Raw genomic sequence first — 8,182 nt, forward strand, 5'->3', positions numbered from 1 at the left:
ATGATCATTTATATGATCATAAAGCTGCATCGGATGATGATGATATTGTTATTTCTTCATTGTCTGTTCACATGGGTATAAATGACACTAATCTGCAACCATATATGTCTGCCATTACTTAAAGGAACATTGAAATTACTTTTCAGAAGACAATGAACAGAATTTGACCCAATCTGACAAAATCATCCAGGCATGAATGGCTTCCAGGCATATACAAAATTATGCTAATCAGCTATTTAATATGGTTGCCATTGTAAAAATAGGAAAGCTTTCAGTTTCTTCTCAAAAACTGCTAATCAGAATTTGAGCAAATTTGACAAAAATATTCCTGGATTAGATGGCTTTCTTATCAAATGATACCAATCCACAATCAGATACTGACAATACTAAAGTTAGAAAAATCGTCATATAAAGTCTGACACTTGAAAATAGGTAAAGAAAACATTTAATTGAGTTTTCTTAAGCTGCTAAGTAGAATATAACTTAATTTTGACAGAAAACATATTGCCATTAAGGGCTTAAAATTTTTGGACAATGACTATTAAATATGGTCAGTGACTATTCAAATATGGCCAAAGGCTATTCAGATATGGCCTATGACTATTCAAATATGGCCAATGACTATTCAAATATGGCCAAAGGCTATTCAAATATGGCCTATGACTATTCAAATATCGCCAATGACTATTCAAATATGGCCAACAGCTATCCAAATATGGCCACTGTTACCATAAGCAGAACAGCTTTCAAATGTTTGCGACATCATCAGCTTATGCAAGGGGTCCCAGATGTTCAAGTGGTCTAAATTGCTTGCCTTTACCAATCACCTCACCTCTGTCCATGTGGGTTTGAGTCTTTCGCTTGGCCAGTGTGGGTATCTGAGAAAACTTGCGAGTAGCTTCATGTAGGCTGGTGGTTCTTACTAATACATCCAGGATGTCTGACACTAAACTAAGACCATTATAATTCACTTCCCACTTTCACTGGCCTATCATATATACTGCAGACCTGCCAACCCTCATTATTTTGGCGTGAATGTCACGACTCTCGATGGCGATTCACAGATTCATGCCACGTGCAAAAAATCAGGAATTCACAAATTTTCAATCGGCTTAAATCAGGAATAAAATATATTCCATTAAGTGCTAGTCAAAGTAGCAGAAGTGGTCACTGATGCAAATAACAGCTCCATATTGCTTGTCATGATCTTAGTTGAACTATGTCCATTTGTTACAGTTTGCCATAGTAGATAATCTATATTTAGAACAAGTTTTACAAATGCTCGTGAAAAAAAACAAGGACCAACTGATTTTTAAAAAAAATGGCACATGTACATACTCGTAGAAACTAACTTTTTTCAAAACAAACACTAAATGAAGACAGCTTTTTTGAGTGGGGGAAATTTTGAGATATTGAAAGATTAACATATATCATAATTTGCTTGAGTTAATATTTTACCATGCATGTTAATTGTTCAGCGTTTCATCTTCTAGATTAATACTGTTTCGTAATTGAGCTAGACTATAGTTAAAATGTTTTCATCTCCAAGGGAAAAGATATGTATTCCACAAAAAGTGTAGTATAGATTGGAGTACACCAAAAATTGTCCTTGCAGTCAGCAATGAAACATCGTTGAACATTATGCTTTTTGCACTTCAGTGTGCTGCAGATTTTAGAATTGGGAATGTGCGTAGGGGCTCGTATCGTTACTTACAATTTACCTTTCTTACATGTACTGTATAATAATATATATATAGGCATATGGCAGAAAGATTTGATAAAGCACACTGCTAGCTAAAAGCATGTAGACATTGGGGAAATTAAGAGCACCCACAGCAGATTTCAGCTCTGGAGTACGTTAAGCCACCTACTTATGTCCTGCAAGCTACCAATGCTGAAGATTTTTTGTGAGTTTTCTTGTTGAATATAACCTGTCTTTCTCGGAGATAGCAACAGCGACAGTGAAAGAGCATATCCTGTTGTTCGGAAAAATAAGACAAACTTTAGTGCCTCCTTAGTTGCTGAAAATTTGCAACAATTTTAGTCACCAAGATTAAAAAGCAGGCAAGAAGCCTGAACTATTTTGAAAACAAATTTACCATTGCCCAATTGAAGAAGTCTGCCACAGCATCATATCATGACAAATAGCATGAAGTTTGTGTATATCAGTTAATCTGGCTGCAAATAAATTTGTACATGTAATCATGGTATATAGTAAGTTTTATTTTTATTTTGGGATTTCCATATAATACGGTACTGACCATGATGGAGCTAGTGTCACGGTATAATTTTTCACTGTGTTTAGAATTCTCTAATTTTCAAACATCTTTTCACTAATTGCGAGTCTGAAGGTTGGCAGCTGTGATACTGTTACATTTTGAGTTCAAAGGAGTCATCATTAGTAAACATAGAGTTTTTACAGATAGTTTTATTATGTATTTAGTTGGTCTTATTATGTATTTAGTTGGTCTTATTATGTATTTAGTTGGTCTTATTATGTATTTAGTTGGCCTTATTATGTATTTAGTTGGCCTTATTATGTATTTAGTTGGTCTTACTATGTATTTAGTTGGCCTTATTATGTATTTAGTTGGCCTTATTATGTATTTAGTTGGTCTTATTATGTATTTAGTTGGTCTTATTATGTATTTAGTTGGCCTTCTTGTAGGCCAGTGGTTCTTACTGGTTCTTCTTCCACCAGTCCTACACACACATTCATTCCATGGTCTTGTTGGCCCTGATTGCTTGGACAATGAATATGACTGCCATCCTGAAAAGTATGTTATCACTATTTTTGCTGAGTAGATGATATAACAGAATGGGGATTTCAGTAAAAGACTTCTTAGGATGTCTAGCTGGTCCTGAACTGACATCCAATATGGCCACTTTAGCAGCCATCTTGAAAATCTTGTGACTACTCTTACTGAATGAATGGTCATATTGACATGTGGTTTTCTTACAAAGATTTCTTATGTCTTGTTCGTCTTAAATTAAAATGGTACTAATCTGATGTCCAAAATGGCTACCATGTTGGCCATGTTGAAAATCTTGTTATCTCTACTCTCAAATGGAAAGTCATTTTGAAATTGGGTTTTTATAAGAAAAGAACATTTGATGTCAAGTTGGTCCTGAATGAAAATGATTCAATCTCACCCTCAGTATAACCACCAGGGTTATATGTTGAAAATGTTGTTATCTGTACTCCTTCCAAATGGATAGCCATATCAATATGGAGTATTTACAGATATACTTATATAATTAGTTGGTCTTAAATGAATATTGCACCAATCATACATCCAGTATGGCTGCCAATAAGACTATCTTGAAAATGTTGCCACTACACAGACCCCCTGATTTGATAGTTATATTGATTTAAAGTGGTACTTGGTCAAAAATGAAAATGGTGTCAATCTTACATCCACTATGGCCACTACCGCAAGTAATTTTAAAAAATTGTTATCACTGAAGAATATTAGAAATACTTTCAACACTCGGCAGTTAAAAGGAAGAAATGGTATTATTTTCATTTCCTGGAATATTTCTTAGGCTAGTAGAGTGTGAGTCCTTTTTGTTCCAGATTTTGATCACTGGAGACTTAACAATATAGTAAAAAATATACTTTTAAACAGATCATGCATCATAATAACTGAATAATAACAGTTATGTACACAATTTTTTCAATACATTTAAATAATCATTTCCACAATAATTTGTTGGAGTAAATGGCATGAGTTAAGTACAGAGTATATTTACTTTAATTTTTCCAGTTTTTATTGCTCTTAGCAGCAGAGATGGTGAACAGACCACTTGCTTTAAAGTCCATTTATGAAAATAAAACCTCATACAAAAAAAATGAAATATATAAGATCAATAACGTCAAACCGAAGCCTCAAACCAAAATCAAGAGTTTCTCTAATTGGGTTGTTTTTTGTTACTTTCTCTTTGCCGTTCGTGTTTTTCAAAATTTTGTTTACCCACCATGACACTTATTTGTGGTCGCACCCTCTCTGCTGCTATAAATGTGTGAGTAATTAAATAATTATTATATCAATAATGGAATCTTATACTGGTAGATTAGCTCGAGAAAGATTAGAAGCAGTCAAAAGATATCTTCCTGTTAGTGACGCTGTCAAACAAAAACTGCAAGAAAGACAAGAAGCACAAGTTGAATTTGCATAAGATAAAGAACAATTTTTAAAACCTGTTACAAAGGTTACTGAAGGTCTTCTTCCGGCATTAAAACAAACTGCTGAGCAAACTGAAAAGATTGCAAGAAGAACCAAACAGACGAAAAGATTTTAAGAGATCTTCCAGCTGGAATAGCTGCCACTCAACCTCCTGGAAAGGAAGAAGAGATACTTGAAGGTATTGGTGAAATAAAAAAAGATCTTGAACCAAAACTGAAACTTGAAGTAAAAAAAGAAAATATTGTATTGATTAAAAAATTTAGCAAAGGAAAATTTACCTAATGCTGCAATGGTAGGTTTTCTTAAAAAATAATGCTTTTAAAACCTGAGTATGCAGGTGTAAATGTTGATAAAAATTTTTAATGGATATATTGCATATTTTACAACAAAGGACAGGTTAGAGATGATGACAACCTCCTAAACCTGAACCTAAAAATAAAAAAACAAAACCAACCTAAACCTGAAGTTGCTCTTCAAGAAAAATTGATGAAAAAAAGTTTTAATGCTATTGTGAATGTAAAATTAAAAGAAGTTTTTGATATTGCAGCAAATTATAAAATTATAGGTAAATATGTAAGAACAAAACATGTTGAATCTTGGACAAAAGATGATTGGGTTGGAGATGGATATCGTATCTTTACTAAACAAAGTTCTCTCAAAGCTGATGATCCTGATTTTCAAAAATTTAAAGAAGAAGTAAGAAAAAGAGAACAACCTAAACAACTACAAATTATAACTGAAGCTCAACCACAATCTCTTCAACCACGACAACTTCCTCAACAACACCAATTACAATGAATCTTTTGCTGTAAATAGATTTACACCTGCCGGTATAGAAAGTTCAGGAATACAGATCGTTTAGGGTTAGCACATGTTGCTGTGAAATATGAAAGATATAAATAAGTAAAACCTGAATGTTGAATCTTCTGGTTGACATATATGATGATAAAGCTTCAAGAAACTTCTAAAAGGAATCATATAGGTCACAACCAGAAGAACTTCCTGAATCGAGAACCGTAAGTGGTTTAGGAATTTGTCCTGACAGTGTTCTTAACGATGTTGATCGCTTAGAAGTTCTGATTAGAGGAAAACGTGCAGGAAATAATTCTCTAGAAATTATTAATGAAATATCTTATATTTACCGAAGATTATTTACAGGCGGTGTCATGGATAATAATGTTTATCACTCTCTCATTAATGAAATTGTCGATGATTATTACAGTGACTGAAAACGATTAATTAATCAACTTGTAATTTAAAAAATGATAATACACAATGCTCAACATGGACCTGTAATAGTTAGGATGGAAAACTCATGATTACCAACATACAAAGCAATTTACCGAGATGGACTTGGTGATGTTGTTCAAGGTTTATTTAAGAGAATAGCTTGAAAAGCAATACTGATTGCAAAACAATTAGGAATGAAAGCTCTTGATGCTATTCACAGTAAAGGTATCAGTGTTATTGGTAATGTTGCTGGTAAATCATTTTCAGCAATCAAAGAAAGATTAGCTCGATTAGTAGGAAGAAAACCAGAGCCAGTAAAATTACCCAGTACTGAAATTATGCCTGCAAATATCAGTAATATAATAAATCAAGCTGCAAATCAAAAACTAGCAGTTGGCTGTTAATGAAGTCATTCCTGTAAAATTGACTAATGAAATTATGCCGGCAAATTCAAGTTTTATTTCAGGAAGTGGTCTTCGTGTTAGACGATAACAATGACAATAAAAATGTTTGTATATACCCAGTGTTTGATATGGACGCACCAGTTCTTAAAGATGAATCTATACGTAATTGTCAATATTATTCTTATGACGCACGTATACCAAATCAGCGTGGTCGAATAGAACTACAAGTTCAAGATACAAGCAGATATTTTTTGCCTGCTGAAGCATTTATTGAAGTAGAAGGAGAGCTTGTAACAGATGTCTATCTTAATGCAGCATATGGAACCAATGTTATAGTTGTTTTTTTTTAACAATGGTATTATGGCGATGTTTAATAGTGGTACGTACATGATTGACAGAAGAAATATTAAAATAATTCAAAAAGACGATGTTGTTACAACGATAATAAATTTAGCAAGATATTCAGATGATTACACAAGATCAGCTGGTCTGTCAATGATGTTTGCCAAAGATAACACTGATCATCCTGAAAGTGACCAGTATGATATAAGACGACCAAGAAATAATGCAGACGCTGCCGACATTAATGCTGAAAACATGATTATTAACACCAAACCAAATTACAACTTAGGATTTGCTACACGTAAATCAATGCTGAAAGATGGTCATAGAAGATTTTCATGCACAGTTCCATTATCACATATATTGGGATTTTGTAGAAATGTCAGAAAAGTTATCTTTGGAGCAAAACATACAGTCGTACTTGTAAGAAATGGTAATTATAATGATGCTAAATGGCAATCAGCTGCTGCTGCTGGTAAAGTAATATTATTTAAAACTTCGCTGTGGATGCTAGTAATGACTCCAACAATTGATGAAGAAGAAAGATTAATTAATTTAATGAATTCAGTCAGAAAATCATTGTTATCATGGTTAACAGTAACTACCGATAGCACTCAAATTAATAATGCTGGGTTATTTACATAGCAATTTCATAACAACAAGGAGTTTCTGCACCAAGACATATTTATCGCTTTACAAAATGCTGAACGATTAAATAATCAAGAACATAGTCATATGGTATTTGACAATTTTAATGTTAGCGAAGTTTCTTTATGGATATATGGACATCATGAACCATCTGAAGATATAACGTTAAATTTTTAAAATAATTATGTAGCACGTGCATATCATCATTTAACGACATTTATGGGGCATGAGCAAAATACAGATACTGGTTTACAAGTATTACAGATTTTAGAAATCTGTATCATATCTATTATTTTTCATTGGAGCATATAGAATTATTCAAACAATCAGTTGTTGATATTCATTTTAAAACTCGAGTAAATCCAGCTGGTGTGTTAATTATAGAGCAGTTGCAGTTATACTCAGTGATAAAGCAGTGCTATTTGAAGGCAGTGGTGGACGAATGCGAGTTAATGACGCACCGACAGAAAACATGTAACTAAATCATGAAATTTATAATGTCATATCATCATGTTAGTGTCAGTCTGACTCCTGGTCAGATTAAAAAGCTTCAATCAAATTTAGCAAAGAACTGTGGAATAAAAATATCACTACAAAAAGAACAGATCACAGGTGGTCAAAATAAACTGTCATTGTTAGAACATCAACATTTCAGTAATGTCAAACAATTAAAAACGGGCGTTAAAGTCAATCGTTCCGCGAGCGCCATTAAAGACGTGATTAAAACGGGTGGTATGTTTCCACTTCTTGCAGCTAGGCCAGCTTTATTAGCTGCTGCAGCTCCAGCTGTTGCAAAACCTGCTGCACTTGATGCTGCTGGAGCTGCTGATGGATTAGCAGCAAAATAAATAATAACGGGAAAAGAAATAGAACAAAGGGGAAGGGGTCCAAGATTACCAGGAACCCCTCATTGGTATGGAAAAGGTCTGAGACTTCCAGAAACACTTCACTGAATCTTCCAATTTCAAATTTTGATTTTCTTGATATTGCTAAAAAATTAAATAAATAAAAATTTCAGAAGTGTTTTTATGCATTACCAATTACCAAAACAACCAAACAATATTGGACTACTCCGGTGGCCTAGTGATTAGAGCGTACGCCTCGGATGCGGGAGGTCGCGGGTTCGATCCCCGGCCGAGTCATACCAAAGACTTACAAAAATGGTACTAACAGCTGCTTCGCTTGACGCTCAGCATTAAGAGGTTAGTGTTAGGACTGGTCGGCCTGGTGTTGGGATAATGTGACTGGGGGGACATCATGCTACATGTCTGCCGCATGATGCCCAAGTGCTAGACATCACTATAAACTGTCACACTGAAGACATCGTAGCGATATGACTGAAAAATTGTTAAAGCTACGTTAAAAATCTAA

This window comes from Sinohyriopsis cumingii, chromosome 5 (assembly GCF_028554795.1).
Source record: "Sinohyriopsis cumingii isolate HCF-2022 chromosome 5, ASM2855479v2, whole genome shotgun sequence".
Lineage (NCBI taxonomy): Eukaryota > Metazoa > Mollusca > Bivalvia > Unionida > Unionidae > Sinohyriopsis > Sinohyriopsis cumingii.